Source organism: Myotis lucifugus, unplaced genomic scaffold (assembly GCF_000147115.1).
Source record: "Myotis lucifugus unplaced genomic scaffold, Myoluc2.0 scaffold_56, whole genome shotgun sequence".
Taxonomy (NCBI): Eukaryota; Metazoa; Chordata; class Mammalia; order Chiroptera; family Vespertilionidae; genus Myotis; species Myotis lucifugus.
In genome coordinates, this window is record NW_005871104.1 from 1398401 (window position 1) to 1421393 (window position 22993).

Here is a 22993-nt window from a genome sequence, read left to right on the forward strand (position 1 = left end):
GTGGGCAGTGGGAACAGCAAGAGAACTCATGCCATTGATCACGTTACCCTGGAGGGATCTAGCCGAACGAGGAAACCAGCAAGTGGAGCCCCAGAAGCACAGGCAGGGGAGGAGCCGATGAGTGAGGCGCCAGAGCCCGTATCAGGCATCCACAGAAGCAATGGCCATCAACCGCATCGCTGCCCTTGGACACCGCTGTTTGGTGAGGGACGAGTCCCAAACAACCAGCCTGGATTGCATCTGAGGACCACACCGGCCACAGCAGCTCAGAAAAGATAGGAGGGTCAGAGAGCTGACCTCCCAAAGGTCTGGGAACCCTGCTGATCGTCTGGCACTAAAAAGCACCCTTGGGGAAGCACCCAGGAAACCCCGACCTGACACACCTGCATGCACCCCATTCCACCGACGAAGAACCAAAACCAAAACTGTGTTTAGAACCAGGGCCGGGTCTGATAACTGCACATCTGAGAGCCTGGATCGTCTTCAGACGTTGGAGCTCGCTAACCCGCCTCACCAGAGGGCGGCCCCAACAGCGCCAGTGGCTCTTCCAGAAGAGCATGGGTACAAAGCTCCCCCCACCCACAAAGCCTCTCTAGCCAATGTAAACTGAGTTTCAAGGTGACTGGGGAGGAAATTTATACAGTTTACAGGTTTAAAGTCTTTGCTTCGTCCCAGAGGACACGCAAGGGAGTGAGGAGCTGCTGACATGACTGAGAGGAGGGGGAAGTGAGGCAGCCCCAGGGGACAGGGAGGAAGGAATGAGAGCGGAGATGGAGAGAGGGCAGGTGACGATCAGATCAGATGCATTTCATCACTCTGCTGGGCTCTCCCTGCTCCCAACTCCTCCAAAAAACTGTCCTTCGGGGCCCAAACTTCCCCTGTGTAGTGTCAGCTGAAGCTGAGCTGGTAGGGAGTTTGAGCAAAATCATTTCGGGCATCTCGGAGTTATGCATGCAGGCAATGAAATGGCATTGTTTCCGCTTTCAAAATAAAGGGGAGAGTTTTTGGTCACGGAGAGCTCATGAGTGAGAAGTAAGAAATGGCTGAGTCCCACCTCCCTGGTGAGCAAACAAATCTCAGAGACCTGGGAGAAAATAGCCTGAATAAAGAAGACACTGGAGTTGGGGGCGGGGGTGGGAGCACAGGAGGGCAACGCAGACCCTGTTAGCTCAGTGAAACTCTCTTTCTCCCTGGAGATTGCATAATTGCCGGGGGCTGGAAACCGCAAGACATCTCAGACTCTTCTTATTCTTACACTCTCTGTTCAACCACCAAAGACAACAAAATTCCCTTGGCTAGGCCTCAGGGTCCTTACAATTTTCCAGATTACCCCACGACAGAATTGTATGGTCCCAAATGGACACGCTTTGTGCTTTCCCTCCCAGCTCCTTCCTTTTGCAAATGAGTGGGTGTTTTAAATGCAGCACCTTTCAACACAAACAAACTAATAAAAATCTCTGAATCTAGAAAAACAACTGCAAAAGAAGGTGCACAAAATGGTTTGTACCTACGATGCCGAGGCTGAGAAACCAGGGTGAGGCACATTTTCCAGGCAACATTCTACCTGGGACATCGCTTACTCGTTAAACGCCTCACCGGTCCAAGGTGGCAACATTTGGTGCCGGTGGTGTGGCTGCTGTGATGTCTTCTCTGGTCTCCGCATTCCATATCCATTTAGCAAATATGGGATCTGGGAGATGGGCTGGCTGATACCGATGTCCCTCTCCATGCCCACGGGGCAAGGACACTAGCTTTGAAGCATAACTTACCCTGTTTCGTGCCACCCTGCAGACGAGCTAGAAAATGGCAGAGAAGCAGACACACGTGTATGCATGAAAAAATATGCTCTAAACATCTCAATCTACTACCTGTCTGGTTCTGGCACGTGGCAGGCATCCCCAGTGCTCAGGGGAAGCAGCCTGCCTGCCCTCCCAGCCTTTGATATGCAAGGAGCTGGGGCCAAACCAGCCGCTCTATAATTTCAATTGTAGGCGTCTTTGGAGATGAGTCCTTTGGCAGAGAGGTGCCACGGCCCCAAATTGGACTCCATAATGAAGCCCTCAAAGCTGAGAGATTTTGCAGAATTTAATAGGCTTTGGGGGACAATTTCTACCGGCTTCTTTCCAGGAACACAAATATTCAAATGGCTCAGCCCCTATTTGAAGGCGCATCTGAAGGTGCACCCTACAACCTGTATGGAGCAGGCGCTTTTGAATCTTGTCCTTGAAACAAAAAAAAAAAAAAAGGAAAAGAGTAAGAAAGCAGTGCCTCCTGGGACTTTGCCAGCGGAGACGCTGGGTAAGTGCAGAGTGACTACAAGGCCCTGGCAGGAGTCCTTGGGGCTGCAGGGAGGAAGGGATGAGAGAGACCGGAGATGAGAAGGGCCCTCGGCAGCCATTGGGGAGGCGGTGGCGGGGGAGGAGAAAGGCAGACATGCACTAGAAACAACAGAAGCCCAGGTGGAAATGGCCTTGTGGGAAATCAGCCTGTCAGCAAACAAAGCTGGAGCCTGGACGCCCGGCCTCCCCAGCCTGGCTCCTGGGCAAAGGGACTGTTCTGTAAGTAAATTAGGGGCGGCTTTGACTGCTTGGAAATTAACACTGACACCGTGAAAGCAGCGAACGCCTCCCTTTCATCAGGAGCAGAAGGGCTGCGCTTCGCAGAGGGCTCTCTTTTTTTTGTTTGCCAGCCCTCCTCTTATTTTGCTTTGTTTTCTCGGGAAAGTAAATTAGAGCCACTTACTTCAGCAGCGCAGGTTAAAGAAAGGGGAAGAGGGAAGAAGGAGAGGAAGAAAAGAGTTTCATTTCATGTACCAGTGGTTCAGAACTTCATTTAGAGCTAATCACACCCCCATCTTCCTCCGAGCCATTTATGCCGGCAACTCTGCCTAGACTGCCAGTCGGGAGGCGCAGGCGCCCTGAGCTTTGCGGGAAGCACACGGAAAGGCCGGGGTGAGGGTCCCCAGGGGTCTGTGGATGGTCAGGCAGGTTCAGGTTCTGGAGAGGGAAATTAGCTCACGGTCAACAAAGCCAAGAACTCTCTGTTAAGACCTGCCCCGTGGGGGCTTCTCCCAGGGGATGCGGGCATGTCTTTCAACTCCGGTTTGCCTTCCAGAAGGATGGCTGCAATTTACTCAGCGAAATAACCGCCTTTATGAATGTGACCCAAATAGGCCAAACTATCTTTATACTCTGGGGAGAAATCAGAATTTCTTCCTTTCTACCCCTATCCTGTCCTACTAACCAAACCTTCCCCTCAGATAAACTAAACCAGAGATCTTAAAGAATCAATACCTTTAGGAAAATTAGCATATTACAAATCTCTATATCCAGTATCCTATTCATTAAAACTCCCCCTTAACAACTTCCATATTTTCATGGTAAACTCAAAATTGATGGAAGTAAAAGACTTTGAAGACTCGTTCTGGGCTGCCAAAGGCGCAATTATTTGATCGAATTTTACAGGAAATTATGAGTTGTCTCCTTATGCTTTGGAAAGATGATAATCTGAATACAATGGTCATGGTGACCACATAGCAGCCAGAATTCTGGGTGAGAGAGTGTGACTCCAGCCTTCCATCCCTTACCCCCTTCCCCCTTCTCTCCCCCCACCCCCCAAACCGAAGGCACATTCATTCCTGAGCCGGCACATAGGCCACCTGACTCTGACCCCTCTCTCCTACTTGGTTACAGCTGCAAACTCCCAAGTAGACAAGAACCAAATAAAAGTCAAAAGAAAGCTCAGCTCTTGGACACCTGGCAATAAAAACGAATTTTAAAGGTCACAGGAGGACTCCCCTCCCGGGAGGAAGCACCATCACACATCAGCTCGTTGGCGTGGAATGAAGGGCTCTGGCTGAGAAGGACGTGGACAGTAGTGGTGCCAGGAGTGACAGGAAAGCAGAGGGAAGAAAGGGGTCTGTGTGAGAGGCTGGGGATGTGAGCTGCGAGCCACAGTGACAACAGGGAGAGTGGCCCATGTTGCAGATGTGACAGATCCCGATCCTGTTGGGTCCCCAGTCCCTCACCGCAGAGCCCTGATGGGGAAGGGTCCCATTTTCATGTGATGCCACAAGAACCTGTGGGTCCTGGGCTCCAGGGGCCAGAAAGCTCTCAGGGCAACGGCTTCATGTGAAAAAGACCAATGTGCTCACTGAGCAATTCTGAATAACCAATCTGTCCACTTAGAAAGTTTGCAGAATTCATACTGCAGGAGGCGATTCCTACAGCCTTTGAGGATTTGCTGTTTTTCAAAGATTTATATTTAAGCAATTAGGAAAGTGGTCATAGGTTGGTAAAAGTTAACATGCATATAAAGCCACCATTTGGAGAACAAATCAAGCCCCCCACACATAACCAACACCAAAGAAAAGGGATGCAAATTCACATAGCACTGCATTTAAAAGGCATAGCTATCCTTTGTGTCAGAATGGTTGAAACTTCTGAAATTTGAATTCCACACCAAATCCAAGCTAGTTTAACAAATCACTGAATTAAGAGATGATGAAAATGCAGTAGATTAAACACAAAAAGGCTTTAGATGAGAACCTCACCCTCTCATCTATATAAACCTGGGCTCACAGCATGCACACTGTCCCTAATTTAGTAGAATATAAGAGGAGCTTTCATTCTGAAAATTCAGAGACCCCCAAGAACAGGACAACATAGGTCAGACTGAACTTTGCCACATGCCTGACCCTCCTAGACCTGGTGTATGCTATTTGAAAGTTTTTGAAAACTTGATAACTTGTCAGATTGGTCATTTAGTGAATCTGCTTTTGGAACATGGACCTGGAACCTGCTCAGTGGCCCTCAAGTGCACAAGTGTGCCATGGTGAACAGTGCTGGATGGCTCGGGTTGGTTGACAAGCAACTGCTCCTTGAAAGGTATAAAAGCAACAAGACACTGCTGAGTTTTAGAAGCCACTCTCACCATCAGGTTTCATGTCATCTAAGCAAAGAACAGAAGAATGCAGAAGTTGTACCACATATAAAAGAAGAGATGCACATTTGAGTATAACTTGTTGAGTGTGGGAACAGTAATGGATAATTTACAGCGACCGTTATGGCAAAATGACCAGAACAACCAGTCACTATGATGCGCACTGACCACCATGCGCACTGACCACCAGGGGGCAGATGCTCAATGCAGGAGCTGCCCCCAGGTGGTCAGTGCACTCCCACAGAAGCCAGGCTCATGGCTGGAGAGCACAGTGGCAGTGATGGGAGCTTCTCCCGCCTCCGTGGCAGCACTAAGGAGCCGTGAGCCAAGTGGTAAGGAGCAAGCAGGCGGGCAGTAAGGAGCGGCGAGCCAAGTGGTAAGGAGCGAGCAGTCGGGCGGTTAGGAGCGAGCAGGTGGGCAACTAGGAGCGAGGGGTCCCAGATTGCGAGAGGGCACAGGCCAGGCTGAGAGACTCACCCCAGGTTAAAGGACACCCCCCCCCCTGCCATGCAAGAATTTCGTGCATCAGGTCTCTAGTCTATATATATAAAAGCCTAAGCAACCATTCGATCCTTCAACCGTTCGACTGTTCGACCAGTATCTATAACGCACAATGACCACCAGGGGGCAGACGCTCTGACTGGTAGGTTAGGTTGCTGCTGGGACCCTGTCAGCCCCGAATCTGGTTCACCCGCACCCCACCCTGGACCCAAAGAGGAGGGAGGAGGGAGCCCAATTCCTTGCAGAATCGGCCGTGGGTTAGCTTGCTGCTGGGGCCCTGTTGGCCCCGAATCTGGTTCACCAGCACCAGATTCCCTTCCAATGTGCATGAATCCGTGCACTGGGCCACTAGTACAGAATACTTGTTCATGTGTGATAGAGATGATTTAGGCACAGCTGAATACACAGATGCTCAATCTTCCAAGCTTCTTCAGGAACAACACAAAAGTTGGGAGTATTCTCAACCTGTGCACAAAGGCAACAGGCAGCTCTAGCTTCCCCTCAAGTTCTTTAACAAGCCTGGAGAGTTTAGGCCACTGCCCCCTCCCAAATGCGTCCATGATTCTGACTGCTCAGCAAAACAAGGACTGCCGATTGCCCATGGAGCTCCTTTGTGAACATCAGAAGTGACACCTCATCCTTTGAGATGCGTATCTCCCTGGGTCACAAAATGACTATAAGACACTGATTTTGTTCCAAGTGGATACTTGACTGCCCTCTGCAGAAAAGTTGTGACAGTAATTTCACCAAACTGTGGTGCGAACTGTGTGAATTGTGCTCTCTTGGTTATGCCCTGCTTGTGCATGTGTGAGCTTCACAGCTCTGTGGGGCAGGATACAGACTGGAGGTTGTGATGCAGACATTGAGGCAGGGGCATTAACCGAGGGGATGACTTTCTATAATTGATGCTCAGTGCCTTCCCAATGGCCACAGCCAGCCTAGGGTACAGCTCAGACCTACCTCATTTCCTTTCAACCCTCCCCTGGAATATCCTAGTTCTGATTTCCCAATTCTACTCAGATTTCAGAGTTTGCTTGAAAAATCAATTTTTCATGATTTAAGCCAGATACTTCTACCCCCACACAACCATCTCCTTTTCTAAGCCATTCATAATACTTATTCTGCATAAGTTATGCATTGGCATGATTGCAGTCGACTGCTGGCATTCACAGGGTTAACATACTGGTTCAAACACCTGCTAATTTACTGAAATGACCAATTCAGGTTTACTGGACATTTGGCCAAGGCAGAGATTCAGGGATGGAGCTCAGCAGGGCTCCTGTGAAGGAGCTGCTCTGTTACCTGGTGAGTGAGGCGAATCTTTTACTCAGAGCTCACTCAGTGTTGTTCTCATCTCTGCATTTTATGACAAAATTAGAGACCCGGTGCACAGATTCGTGTACCAGTGGGGTCCCTCAGCCTGGCCTGAGGGGATCAGGCCAAAACCAGCTCTCCGACATCCCCCGAGGGGTCCTGGATTGCGAGAGGGCAGTTCTCGGGTGATGCACCCCAGAATCAGGCTCCCTCCTCTCTGGTTCCTGGTGCGTCACCTGAGAACTGCAGCTGCCAAGTCACCGCATCTCAGCAGCTCCTATGTTGAGCGTCTGCTCCCTGGTGGTCAGTGTGTGTCATACTACCGGTCGGATGGTTGCTTATATATATATGGACATATTGGGGGATTCAAATACCATGCTGGATTAATCCCTTGTGAGAGTCTACTCTACATTCAGTTTAGTTTGAACAATATGCTATCTTATAATGTGCACCAAACCTTCATTTGTTGTAGTCTTACCTTCCCCTTGGGGGCAGGATTCATATAATATTTTTGACTTTTTCCCAATACCTATCTCAATTTAGATCATAGAAGAAATTATTCTCAATAAGAAATTGCTGAATTAAGAATTCACTCAACACAACAATACTCTAAGCACCCTTAACCACAATACGAGGGAGACTGGTACCAAATTATTCCTGGTAGACCTCATGAATGATTTTGTCCCTCCAGTTGGCTGTGACTTACAGGTGAGACAAAGAAGAATTGGATTTCGTCAAAATACTGCAGTTTACTAGTTTAGATATAATGTTATAGGTAGTGAGGGTTAGAGGTTCATAAAACCTTACCCACCAGACTATGCCCTTGTAAATGAGGTCCATACTTTTAGAGGAAGTCCAGGAGAATTTAGTGGGATCCAAAAGAGGCAAGTTCCTGGTGCATAGTTATGAGGTTATGACTCAGCAGGCGGGGGGGGCTCTATTTTTATTCCAGGAATGTCCTGCATGATGCCTTTTGAGAAACCTCTGGAGGGACAGTTCATAGCTCTTCCAGAAGGAAGAGAGATAGAACTATAAGGACAAACTCAAGGGAATGTAGTTCCCAAAAGGCACCGCCCAGGCTGTACTCCATGGGCCATGGCTTCAGGAGATGTCAGAACTGCCTCACTTTCCCCATAAGTGTGGGAAACACATGGAGTGGTCTGGAGAAGAACAACACATTTGACATAATAGAGGTTTCATTTGGTTTCATCTGGCCTTTTTCAAATATATTTGAACCAGGAGCCCCACCCCTCTTTGGGAATACCCATCAGTGGCCCCCAGAACCAGTGCTGCATGGAGTGTGCACTGGGAAGGAAGCTTTGGAAACAGGGGAAGTGGCGCCAGATAATTAGAAGACAGCTATGGAGACTTTAATATATTTAATTATTAGTGATGAGAAATGTATGCCAAGCAACATATACCTATATAGGATGTTTTTATATAGCCGGCTGAGAAGAATTTCCAATATATAGGGTATAATCCACAAATACATAACAAGGCAGCTGAAGATAAGGATACCTTAAACAAGCCTAAAGCACAGCATCTGAACTTCCTTACGCTCTAAGTGGTAGGAAGCGAATGACTTCATGAAAACACACCAGTGACTCACCCAATAAAGCCTCCAGCTGGTCCACTCTTCCCTCTTCTGAAACATAAGCAGGATGCCCCAAATGATCCCCATTATTGACCAGAAGACAACCCAAAAAATCAGGCAAATAACTTGGGAAGAGAAATATTTTAAGGGCTTGCCTCAAACCTCAGATGTACAAGGCACACACATATAAGGTAACTTTAGCTGTAAGAAGGTGGGTATTTGATGTGTGGAGGATAACAAGAGGCCTGCATATGAAGTAGGATTGGAATGACGGAAAACTCCACAGCACGAGGCCAATGGCTTCTGTAGAGTTGTTGAATAACTGTATTCATGGAGCAACTTCCGAACAAGATGGAAGCAAGACAGAACATTTCTAGGGCCGCTTCCTTCTAACATGACATGCTTAGAAATCGGTATTTTCCAGAATCTGGGACAGAGTCACTTGCTCACCAAGTGAGGAAAAAGGAAAAACCTTTGAGTGTGAAAGACAAGGATTTAGGTGAGTCTGGAGATAACAAGACAAACAGATTAAATCTATTCCACTGAAACTTAGATATATAATTTCCCTCCAGAGAATACCAAAGACTGACAAAATAAACAAAGAAATAACATGTTCCTTAACTTGTGAAATGTGACAGTCAGTGGCAGATGGCAAAACAAAATGCAAGGAAACAAAGTTAGAAGTTTTCCCATGTTCCTCCGTGAGAAGGAAGTGGAAGGCATGCCTCTCACCCAAACGAAGGGCTAATAAGAAATCACTTTCAAAAATCCCTTTATAGGAGAACACTTCTTATTTTTACTATAGGTAGTACCCTGCAGGGTGGGGACCAGGAGGTCACATTACCCAATTCGACTATTCGGAATTTTCTAGGGTATGTGCTTTGCCTTCAAACACCCTCCTCCTGGTAGCACAGCTGTCAACAGAATCAACATCACATCCACTCCCAGGCCATGGAGTAGGGACAGGACCCAGACCTGGGCATGGGGAGCACTCCTTTCTTCCCTAGCCCTGGGGACTGGTTCAGGATGTGCACAGGACCTCTGTTAGGCCAATGAGAATCATGAACAGGGCATTTGCCAGAGCTAGCAGGAGTGAAGTGCTCTTATTTCTAGGGGGCATTGCTAAACTAGACGACTAAAACCTGGAGCAGGTGATAGCCACCTTTGCTACTATTTGGGGAGGGCTTGTCTGAAAGAAAAGCTAAGGGTGAAAAAAACAGGGCTAAAATGACAAGGATATAGATTTCCTGGTGTTATTTGAATCCAAGAGTCTGACCATGGTGAACTTTTTATCTACATGAATTAGTAAATCTATTTTATACATATCTAGCTTGAGGTTTCCTTTTTCCTTCTCCTTCCCCTCATCTTCCTCCTCCTTCTGTTCTTTCCTTTCCCCTCCACCATCTCCTCCTTCTCTTTGTATTTCATTACCAACCTTTCCATAAAGAAGTTGGGCCTAGACCAGTGGTCGGCAAACTCATTAGTCAACAGAGCCAAATATCAACAGTACAACGATTGAAATTTCTTTTGAGAGCCAAATTTTTTAAACTTAAACTATATAGGTAGGTACATTGTTATTAACTTAATTAGGGTACTCCTAAGCTGGCCTTTGCTAAAAACGTCCTCAATCTGATTGAGGTACGTTCTATGAGGTCGACCCCTTCCAACTCTCCCATCCACACTCGTCTTGTATACTTGTTTCGTCTATCTCCTTTCCGAAAACCGACTTCTGCGCATGGGCCACAAAGTTTCAATTGCACTGTATGTGCGTGCCCGCACATGGTATTTTGTGGAAGAGCCACACTCAAGGGGCCAAAGAGCCGCATGTGGCTCGCGAGCCGTGGTTTGCCAACCACTGGCCTAGACCAATAGTTAGATTGAATGAGAGACAAAAAGCTGGTGACTGCAACTAAGAAAGCTGTGAATATAATAATTGCTTTCAGGGCTGTGCTCAAACAAATATACTCCTAAATCTGATGACTACTTGATGTTCAGCATCTTCATCATGCTCTGTGCTAATTAGTTGCAAATCCTAAGTTTGTATACTTTGTTGTAAGTACGTCACATATATATGTCTACATATGTACACATATGCACTTCATATATCTGATCTAACATAATAATAGCTAAAAATAGAAAGAACTCAGCCAATATATCAGTATGCCCACCTAGAGTGTAAATTCAGGGAGGGCAGGGTGAAATATGCCTCCTTTCCCACTGTATGCCCAGCCCCCAGCATGGTCTGGCACATGGTTGGCATTCCATTTTGAAAGGAAATAAACAATAGGACTTCCTGTATTTGCTTTGGCGTGTTCAAATTTATCTATACTCTGATCCAAGGAATGTTGCCAGTAGTTTACTATTCGTCAAGCAGGAAGACAGATCAGTTGAAACATAGTTTGATGTAAATATTGGAAGAAAAAGAGTTAATATCCCAAACAGATCAAGAGTTTGTATGCAACTTGGCATGCTGATAAGCAAAATTATGTTTCAAGTATGTTAAACACAATATTAAATCTCCATACAGACCTACTCCTTTGAATTTTAGGGTTTGCTAAGATCTTATCTTTAAACTTCTCTTCCTTAATCCTTGTAAAAAGGAAATGCTTCCTAAAATATGTCAGCCTTAGAAAGGATTATTCAATAAATGAGGAGAAATAGTTATTTGTTAAAAGACAAAAAGTTATATTCTTATCTTACCCCATATACCAAGTGATGAATTTAAAGGTGTAATAAATAAACTCTATATAGAAACGTAATGATTTGGCTTGCATGACCAAAATGGTATAAAGAAATCAACAAACAAATGACAAACTGGAAAATAATACTTAAACTATAAAGTGGACAAAGGGCTGACATTCTAAACATATACCAAGAACATGAACATGCAATTCACCAAATAAGAAGTCTAAACGGCTGTTGCACATATGCTAACAATGTTCAACTCTTGCAGTAATAAAAATTACAAAAATAAATTGATATAATTTATTTGGCCCAGTCAAATGGAAAATATGAACAACAATCATAATCCCCAATTTTGGCAAGGGAAATGGGCCCTTCCATAAAATTTGATTGGAGTACAGTTTCAGTACAAGATTTTTGGAGGATGATTTTAAATGATGCACTAAAGGCTTAAAAAAAAACTTCACAATTTTATTCCTCTTCACCAGCAATTCTGCTCTTAAGTTTAAAAAAATATAGAGATGAGTATGATGATTCATATTTTAACAATTCACAGAAAAGGTCAAGCTAGAAACAACCATCATGCCCAACAATTGGGGACTGGGTTAACTAAGTTATAGTCACAAGATTGAATGTGAGTTATAGTCACAAGATTGAATGTGTTCCTGCAATAATATAAATTGACATGGTAAGATGGTTGTAGCATGCTGATACAAAAAAAAGCAGGTTATAAAACAGAGAATATAGTACAATTTTTGTCAGGAAAATAATACATGTATTCAGATATGTACAGTCATTGAGTAAAAGTGCATAATCTAAAATATTAACCATAATCATTTGGGGTTAATGGGACTATAGATATTCTTCTTTGCCTTTTTCTTTGTATTCAAAGGTTTTTGAATAGGGTATGTATGCATAAGCACACAGAGAAAAGCACACACATCGTATGCGAATAGCATGAGGCATTTTCAGAAATTATAAACCTACGCACTCAGCATCCAGGTCAAGAAACAGAATATTTCTGTCTCCGGAATTCCTCTTTTCCCCTCTTCCAGTCATCAGAAGGGGTAAAGTCATATCCAGAACTGACAGTTCTTCCAATTGTAGGATTATGGCTTCAAAAAGTATAGAATGGTTTTGCTTGTTTTTAATTTTATTTAAATGAAATCATACAGTATATAGTCGTTTGTGTCTAGCTTCTTCCATGCAGCATGTTTATGATACATCCAATTTATTGTGCCTGGATATAGTTTATTTATTCTTGTTGTAGAATATTCCATTGTCTGAACATATCATGATTTATTTATGCATTCTCCTCTTGATGAGAATTTGTGTATAAATAGTGTTTATGTACAGTTTGGGGCTACCATAAACAGTGCTGCTCTGATTATTTCAGAACATGTCATTTGGGGAACATATCCTATATAATAAAAGGCTAATATATAAATAGACCAAATGGCGGAACAACCGAACAACCAAACAACTGGTCGCTAAGATGTGTGCTGACCACCAGGAGGCATGTACGGAACACAGTGGGTGTTGGCCATGGCAGGATGGTGGAGCAGGTGAGCGGGGGCACCAGACCAAGGCTGGGTGTCAGTCGTTGTCATTGGGGTGAGCCTCTGGTGGTTACTGAAAATTCTTTGCTCCCATGTGCTGCAGTCCTGCCCGGCGCTCATACTTGCTGCCGGCGCCGGAGCCATCGCTCACACCCACTGCCAGTGCCAGCCCCGCTCACACCCGCAGCTGGTGCCAGAGCTGCCGCTCACACCTGCTGCCAGTGCCTGGTGCCAGTCCCAATCACTCGACACCATCATTGGGTGCGAGTGGTGGCTGCTGGCCCTGATCACCCCTGAGAGCTTCTCCACCTCTCCCTTCTCCTGAGGGGCGATCAGGGGCAACAGCCACCGCTTGCACCTGCTGCTGGCGCCAGCCCCAATCGCTCTGCTGGGAGCGGTGGTGGGAGCGGGGTTTCCAGCAGATAGGGGACTGGGGGCTGCAGTGGGTGGGGCTGGGCGGGGGCACAGAGGATTGGCTGAGACCTGCCCCTGTGCCTACGGCAGCCTCACGGCCCACAGTTCCTTTCAAGGTGCATGAATTTGTGCACTGGGCTCCTAGTATAGATATATTTATTGGAAATATACCTAGGAAAGGAATTGTTGTGTCATAAGGCATGGTACATTTGACTATAATGTACTGCCAAATAGTTTTCTAAAGTGGTTGTACCAACTTATTCCCCCACCATCAGTATAGGAGAGGTAGACCTTCTTGTTTGTTATCCATTTCTCTAGGTAGTCACAATGTTAACCAATTGCCTTTATTTTTGGCAAATGCCCTCTAGAAAGGTTTTTCACAAGACAAGTACCCATTCAGGTTAAAAAAACACACAAAACAACAAAAAAAACCAGACAACCTCCCAAGGAGGGCTGCTCAGGAATAACCAGACAGATCAAACAATGGGAAAGAGGTCTGAGGGGCTCCAATGCCACATTGCCCTTCTCAGTGGCTGCCAAGCTATTGGTTGTCACTGTCACTGTGGGCTGCAGGTGTTCAAGGCCATTGCAGAGCTGGCTGGGTGGGTGTGGTGTGGGAATAGGAAAACCTAAAATGCCACAAAATCTCAGTTCTGGCTGAGATGCTATCATTAAAAAACAAAACAAAACAAAAAACATACCTTCCCTGGATTACTGTAAGCCTTGGGTTAATTTCCAAAGTTCTAAAAAATGAACTGTGATCATTTTTGCCAGTTTTCTCATTGTTTTTGTGGAGGAGATCATATTTGGAAGCCTAAAAACTTACCCCATTTTCGCTGACGTCACTCTATCTGCCTTTCTAAAATTTAATTGCCACCACAATTCTATGAGACAGATAGAATGATTGGGCCACGGTGCAGATTAGGAAACTAAGACTGCAGGAGATTAGGTAACATGCTCAGGGGTACAGTTAGGAAGTGGAGGGCTGGGGTTCAAACTCTAGTTTATTGAACTTCTCTGCTTGAACTCAACACTACACGCACCAGCGAAGGGAAGGCGGCGGCAGACAAATGCCTCAAGCCTTGGCCCGTTCCTCTCCGAACCATCATTTTAGGACGTGCAGTGGGACTTGGAGGGTCCCATTATCTTCCTTAAGTGTAAAAGGGAGATTGTATTACACTTCTCTTCCTAAAGCCTAGGAATCCAAAGATGCTGCATATAGAAATAGCATCCTCTGAGGTCCTGGAAAATTGACGTTATATAGGAAATAGTATACGAAACAATAATATTATATGGCACTCTTAGAAAAATGCCAAGCAGGCCTACACTATCATTGTCTTCCTGGGGGAGCTTCCTTCACAAGCGGGCAGGGCCCCTTGCTGTGTGGGCTGAGTTCCACATGTAAAGCTTTCTGGCTGACATGACTGTCAAATTGGGGTTTGGGCCATGTGTCCCTCCCAACTCTATGATTAAATGAAAACAATAGCCAGGACTACACCAACTGGAGGAAAAATGTCCTTCGCCCTCAGAAGGATTGTTATGTTTCTTCTGTGAGCGATGGAAATAGGACTAGCAAGTGGTCCCAGATTCAGTCATCTGAAAACAATAACACACTCTGTGACTTGGAGGTCTGGAGGTTTATGTTGGCACCAAGTGGAATGCTAATGTGCAAAGAATCTGGTCTCTCCTCTCAAACACTAACAAACACCAGTCATTTCCTACTGATTGGTTTCAACCTAACAAGCATTTTGTAGAGCCCAGAAGAATATTTCATTTTAGAGTATTTAGATTATGTTGATTACTCACTTATGAGCCATAAGTTGGTCAATGAAGAACAGATTGCTTCAACTTGGTACCCACCCTCCCCCACACACCCACTCACTACCACCACCACCCAGGATTAATACTCATAAACAGAAAAGATACCCCACGAAAAAGGATCTAGAACTTTCTTAAATGCTTCATGAATGTTGGGGTACCAGAGACCCCTGCTGAGTATATGATAAGGGCTGTGAACACCTTCTCCTGTGAAATGGCCCTATCAATAGAATTGCACATTCATCTTGGGGACCACGGGCTCTCGAAAAGCCCATCTGTCCTTGAGAATCCTTTTTCTACAGCAGGTCTTTGCCCAGAACCACTAGTGCCTTGGTCATATAGATTTCTGAGAGCATCTCACAGACCAACTCTAAACTTTCCACCTTCCGATTTAGACTTGTGCTTTGACTTCAGAGTTTGGCATGTACAGATGTGCCTGGGTCATCATTTCTGGAAAACTGCTATCAATTAGGTGAACAGATTCTTATAGAGAGTATAAAGTGTCATCGAACACAATGCAGCACCAGTTACATCATGGAATGGTACTGATTATTTAGGTATATGTGTGATTGCTATTTCTCGAAGAGGTAGTTTTAATTTCATATTAGTTATATAGAATATATTAATGTAGGTATTAAGAAATAGGGACACAGGAGGTCCAGTTAAGATGGCTACATAGGTAAAGGCAGTACTTAGAACCTCTTACAACCACACCAAAATTAAATTACAATTACAGAACAACCCTTATTCAGAACTGCCTGACATCTAGCTGAATAGAAGTCCTATAACTAAGGTTATGCAGAAGAAGCCACATGGAGACTGGTAGGAGGGGTGGAGACATGGAATGGGCTGGTCCCACACCCATGTGTGTCAGATAAAATCAGGAGGATAGCTCTAACCGGTTTGGCTCAGCGGATATAGAGATGGCCTGTGAACAGAAAGCTCCCAGGTTCGATTCCGGTCAAGGGCATGTACCTTGGTTGCGGGCACATCCCCAGTAGGGGTGTGCAGGAGGCAGCTCATCGATGTCTCTCTCATTGATGTTTCTAACTCTCTATCCTTCTCCCTTCCTCTCTGTAAAAAATCAATAAAATATATTTTTAAAAAATCAGGAGGATATCTACAAGAGATTCACTTCAGATTGAAAGACACATGCAAATTGAAAGTAAAGGGATGCAAAAAGATATTTCATAAAAATGGAAACAAAACAAAACAGAAACAAAGCTGGGGTAGCAAAGCTGGGGTAGCAATACTTATACCAGACAAAACAGACTTCAAAACAAAGGCTACAACAAGAGACAAAGAAGGACCTAGCAACTCCACTTTTGGGTATTTAGATGAAGATATCCAAAACACTAAATTGAAAAGACATATACAACCATATGTTTATTGCAGCATTATTTACAATAGCCAAGATACCGAAGCAACTTCAGTGTCCATCAATAGATAAATGAATAAAGAAGAAGTGCGCATATATGCAGTGGAATATTACCCAGCCATAAAAAAAAATGAAATTTTGCCATCTGCACAAACATGGATGGACCTAGAGCAGCCGTGGGCAAACTACGGCCCCCGGGCCGGATCCGGCCCGTTTGAAATGAATAAAACTAAAAAAAAAAAAAGACTGTACCCTTTTATGTAATGATGTTTACTTTGAATTTATATTAGTTCACACAAACACTCCATCCATGCTTTTGTTCCGGCCCTCCGGTCCAGTTTAAGAACCCATTGTGGCCCTCGAGTCAAAAAGTTTGCCCACCCCTGACCTAGAGGGTGTTATGTTAAGTGAAATAACCCAGACAGAGAAAGACAAATGCCATATGATATCACTCATATGTGGAATCTAAAAAACAATATAAACAAACAGAACAGAAACAGACTCATAGATGCAGAACATTCTGATGGCTGTCAGATGGGAGAAGGGTTGAGGGGATGAGTGACAAAGGTGATAAAGATAAGGTTAGTCAGTTAAGACCTCACCATGGTCACATGGCTTACATAGGTCACAAGGAGAACTTATATCTGCCCAGTTTCAAAACAAATGTTTTTCCCCCTGCACCATCCTGCCCACTTTGCAGATGGGAGCAAAGCTCAGGAAGACTCAGGGTTTGCCATCGCCAAATGAGGGTAAGTGTTGGCACAGTCCCCTTGAGTGTCTGAGAAGGTGCTTGCAGCACTCTGCTACAGGCATATTTCTCTTCTCTTTTCCTCTCTCTCACTACATGTCTGCTTCCTCACTCCACAGAACTTATTTTCTCTCCCACTTTGCTTTTTGAATTTTCTAAAGGAACTTAGAGCTAAAAACTCAACCCTTCACAGACCTAGTTATAGTCATTCTTTAGATCCAAATCTCTGTAACCTCCATGGTATTGAGGGAATTGAGTGTAGTAGTTCAGGGGGAAGGTTTGGAAGACTTTCTTTGATTTAAATGCCATCTCTGACACTAGCTTTGTGGCCCCATGCTAGGCTTAACTTCTGCTTCCTCTTTCTCTTTCTCTCTCTCCATCCCCCCATTCTCTCTCCACCCCACCTCCATCTACCCCACATGAAAACACAGCAAGAAGGCAGTCATCTGGAAAAAAAGAAGAGAGTTCTCACCAGAACCTGACCTGCTGACACCCTGATCTCTGACTTCCAGCCTCCAGAGCTGTGAAAGAATAAATTACTGTTGTTTAGGCCACATGTGATTTGGGGACTGCCATTTTAGGTAGCCTGGGAAGGCTTTTCTATAAAACTGACATTTGCGCTAAGACCTGACTGTTGACAAGAAGGCAGTCAAGTGAAGATCTGGGATAAAGGAGTATTTTCAGTATGAGGGCTGTGTAAGGAAGTCTGTACAACTATGACACAGACAACCTTGGATATCAATCCCCCCTCCTCCATTTCCCTCCCACCAGGGTCTACCAATAATGCCTGAGGCCCAAGAACTCAGTGCCCTTTACTGGCACCTTCGGTCCCTATGGAACCACTCACATGGTCCCACCCATATCAGAAAGCCTTCTGGGTTTGTTATTTTCCTCATTTTCTTTCTCCATCAAAACCTGCCTTTTCTATGGTCCATTTCCTCAGTAAATCTTATTTGTCAACACACTTAAGGGTCATATGTTACTCCTCCCAGATGATATCTGCATTTCACAGGGACCTACTAAAGGGGACTTGATTCTAGACAACTCACAGAGATGAGGGAATCAGGCATTATGGGGGCTACTGAGTAGTCATTTTAGAGCAGATGGTTCCTATAGTTCCCACACTATCCAGCACAGGAAGTATCTGTTCCCATTCAGGGATGGCTTTTCCTGTGGGCAGACATTACTGACTATCTAGAATACATTCCAGACTGACACTTAAGAATAAAAATTTCCTCTTCAATTCCAAACACAACTGAAAATGGAGATAGGTTGTGATTTCGGGCAAATATTGACAATATCTTCGATAGATCATATCCCAGTACATTTATATAAGCTCTATGTTGAGTAATTCCTTGTGAAAGGATTTTAGATCAGTATCTCAGTTTTAAATGTTGAACCACAAAGGAGTTACTGAAACCTCCTTAAGCAGCTAAAATCTAGTTCCCAATTCACAAGAAATTTGGCCAAGGAAGGTATTAAGTAGAGTGGTGTCACTAGTCAGAGTTGATGAAATGCAGGCACAGAGATGGTACCTATCAAAAGGGAAATTAGAATAAATGAATATTAAAATATTTAAATCTGTAATAATGTGTTCAAAACACAGTTCTGAAGAACATTATCATTGGAAGTGAGAAGCCAGTACTAAGTCACTTACAGTCTTTTCTAAGCACCCTTCTTCCCCCATATTAACGCATTAGGATGATACTAGCTTCAGGTGTAACGGTGTAATTTTAACTGCACTGTACACAAATTACTCTGGTTCTCACTCTGGCAAGACTGAGCTCTAATTCCTCCTGGCAGACCTTTAGCAATTGCTATAGTGCTGGAAAAGCAAAAAGGAATGGGCATTTAGAAACAAAATTATATATAGTCAGGACAACCATTAGATTAGATTTACATAGAAGAATACTTCTATATTCCAAGAGTTAAAAACAAACAAAAAAAACCCCAAAGAAATAGAGATTTTGCTATTTCTGAAATGGCCTACACAATACAATACGTTATAGAGTACAGTGTCAGGAGACACAGCACCAATGTATAGATGTTTGATTTTTACTGTTAATCATCTGAAAGACAGAATTCTAATACTAACCTAAATTCATACACACATGCACACCCACAAACATATGCTTCTTTGACGTTAAAAAGGTCAAGGTAGTTTCTGCCAAAATGTATATAGAAAATATATATTTTAATGTTCAATGAGAACCATTCAGTTTCCCTGGTTAGAAAAATGGAGAAGGTAGTAGTTACCTCGAAGGTTTAATGAGGATTAAATGAGGTAGTGGATGTAATGTACGTAACACAGTGCCTACCACACAGAAAGGACTTAGTAGAAGGCAGCTGCCATTATTACTATTATTATTGTTATCAGCCACAAAGTAAACAAAATGATTCACATTTGAATGAGAGTCCAGACCCCAAAGTCCTTCCATATACATCATTACATTTGAATCTCAAAACCATCTAGGGAGATAGGCAGCCAAGAACCTCATTCTTGCAGATGAGGAAGGTAAGACTCAGCAAGAATAACTGATCACAAACCTGGAAATACAGCCTAGGTCTTCTAAATCCTAGTGATTCATAGAGCAGCTCTTTGTTGCTCTAAACTTTTAGCACCCTGGATTTGCATGCATGCATGCATCCCAGAGATATTTCTCAAGCGCCCACTTAACACCAGGCATTGTTCCTAAAGCAGAGGCCACGGCAAGTGCAGAGTAGAAAGGGCACTGAGTTAAACCAGAGTTGTGGTTTTACCTGATAAGTTCAGCAAGGGAATCAAGGATGTTTGCCAGTCAGTGATTATTGTGATTTACTATGAGAATGAAGCTGGGGAGGGAGGAAAGAGAGGACTTGAAGGTAGTAAGGAAGAGAGAAAGAGTGATAGGGTCCAGGGATCAGGGGTCCTGCTGTGGTGGAAAGATGGTTGAAGTCCAGCCACTTTAGAAAGTCAGCTGGAAATTACAAATGGTGATAAGAGAGTAAGGTGTGTAATACTGAAATAAAGTGTGTTTGGTTATTGCTAGTTACAAAGTTTAATGTATGAAAAAGGAGAGGTAGAGGTGGGGGGAATGGACAAGATCGTTGGAGGAGTGGAGGCCACAGTATTGAGAAGCCACAGTCTTGGAAGGGTTATCTATATGCATGTTGAAACTATAAAGTTTCCATTCATTCATTCATTCATTTTTTTCATCCAAATATTTATGTGCTGATCAAAAGAGAAAATGAAGCTTTGTTGAGAGCGAGGTTCATGAAACCCAACAAGAAAGCCACTGCAAAGCCCAGCTGTACCTGCCTGGGTATAGAAGATAGGCTTTGATTGGCCTATATCAGTGGTCGGGAAACTGCGGCTCGCAAGCCACATGCAGCTCTTTGGCCCCTTGAGTGTGGCTCATCCTAAGCCTTAGGAGTACCCTAATTAAGTTAATAACAATGTACCTACCTATATAGTTTAAGTTTAAAAAATTTGGCTCTCAAAAGAAATTTCAATCATTGTACTGTTGATATTTGGCTCTGTTGACTAATGAGTTTGCCGACCACTGGTCTATATCATGGTTATGGGAGCAGAAAGGAGATTTTTTAAACACTTTACAACTTACTGAAGTTCACTTTACAACTCCTTTTATACCCAAATAAACAATTAACCCAGAGGAAAATAAAAAAAATAAAAATCTCATACTCTAAACATCCTTCACTGCTTGTTTTAAAAATTATTATTATTATTTGGCCTCCTCAGTACCCTGCCTTCATTGTGTTGATATGTGTGTTTCCTGGGGATTCTACACACTCCAAAATCTGAAGAGTAAGCAAAAACAGTGCCTCTGCTTACACCCTTCACAGTTTATAGCCACATTTACATAACATTAAATAAGTCAACAAAGGCATCATTAGCTCCCATTAAAATATGAGCAAAGAAATTTAAATGAACAAGACAGGCTAATTGGTAAGTAATGTTGTGTATCAAAAATTATGACTGTAAGATACCCCAGTTAATGAGAAGCCCTACAATCATGTTTACTACATATTTAAAAATTAAATGAAGGTGAATAAACATTAACAGAAGAGAGGATTTTCCCCTTCACAGATGCTAGTATATCTGTTTTTCAAAGTTAAAATTAATAAGGATGATTTTATCCATCCACCTCGACAAAAGATCTCCTTATAACTGACGTGATTTTTACCTATTCTGTTCTCCCTGAGTCATACATACAGAAGCCCGGAAGGCAGGAAAGGCAGAACTCTGAATTGTACCAGGGACTGGGCCCCTGTCTGATCTCAGGCCTTAGTTGTTAGAGACACTCTCCCTCTTCCTTTCTCTGGGGGGGCCTTGGCCCAACCCTGGGCAGAGCATGCCCTTCCGTCAGCAAGGTCATGCCAGAGTGACGACTGGCCCTGTCTGCCTAAAAGGATCACCTGAGGTGAAACTAAAAAATGCTGATGCCTTGGCTCCACCCCTGACCCATTTAATCAGAATTGTGTGGAGGGAGCCCAGGCATCTTTACTTTAGAAAAACTTCCCCAATGATTCTAAACAGCAGCCCAGGTTAGAAGTCACTCTCACCTTGTGGCCTCCAAATTGTAAGTCCTTTGCCTAAACATTTGTCTGAATTTAAGCTTTTCCTGTGCTAGAATGGTCTTTATCCTAGGCCCAATGTATCTCTCCCCCTTCATTTAAATTGCTCCAGAAGTTTCAATTCCTTAAAAGGGCTTAGTTCAGTCATTGGATCATTCAGTATCCATAGTGAATAGTGAAAGTAATTGACAACCTACTCTCTGCTACACACGGGGCCAGGCCCTGGGAATGCAGGAGTGAACAGAGCAGTTGGGTGCTGTTGCTCTTATGCATCTCAAAGAAGATAGTATACAGTCAAGTAAACAATTATGTTCTTGCAATTCTGATCATGATTATGTGGGAGTCATCCAGGGAGTGTTTTGAATGTATAACAGAAGGGCTTGACCTCGTCTATGAGACCTGGTGGGGCTCCCTGAGGAAGTGCAGCTCAGAGAAGACCTCAAGAATGACCTGAATGTAGCTGGGTGAAGAGCAGAAGTGAGAGAGGCCACAGATGGTGCAAAGGCCCTGAGGTAGCAAAGAACAAAACAATTGTCATGAGTTAAAAACAAGGAGGGAGGGCATTGTGGCTCTTGTGGAATGAGCCACCATGTAGGAAGGCCACATACAAGGCTGGTGGCTGTAAGGAGCATGTGTTTTATTCTAATTATAGTGGGAAGATATTCTTGCAGAATTCAAGTGAAGATATTCTTGTAAGCATGCGGTTAACATAATCAGATATGTGTTTATGTGTGTGTTTTAATTTACTCTGGTTGGGTGTGGAGGTCAGATTGAAGAGAACTAATGTTGATATCCAGGGAAACTATTTTAGAGATTTGCAATGATCCATTGGTGCCTATGATGACCTGGACTGGGGTGGGGGCCTGGAGATGAGTGGGCGGTGTCTGAGATTCCTAGCAGCTCATCCACCCCGACAGGTTCTTGTCTGCCATGCCCACTGGACAGCGGAATCCCATGCTCACAAAGCAGGTAACAGGCCTTACCAATAAATAAATACAAATGGGCATGCCTGGGAATAGTACATGGCCTAAAAGACCAAGAAAAAGATTTTTATGTTGGCCAGCTGAGCTTTGGAGTAATACAGAGACCTCTGTGAATCATTTCATGGCGTACTGAGCAAAGTTCTGTTTGCAATTGGCAAGTTGGAAAAATAAACGCCCATGTTTGTTTTCACTTTCTACTTCCTTAGTTTGTCCAGAGACTCACACAGCCCAACTCTTAGAGCTGTCCTTGGAGACTCAGGAATGTCCCATGGACATCAGCCACGGATTGCCATTAACCCCTCTGAGAACAAGGGGAATTCTTGATGTCATTCCATCACCCAAGAGGGCATCTGGGCTGCCTGCCAGGGCCGGCAGGTATGGACCTCCTATTGCACATTACTACGTTACTGCTCTGATGCTGACCCCGAGGAGTCTTTGCCCTTCCAGAACCGGGTGAATGCTGTGAAGGATCCATGGATGGAAGAG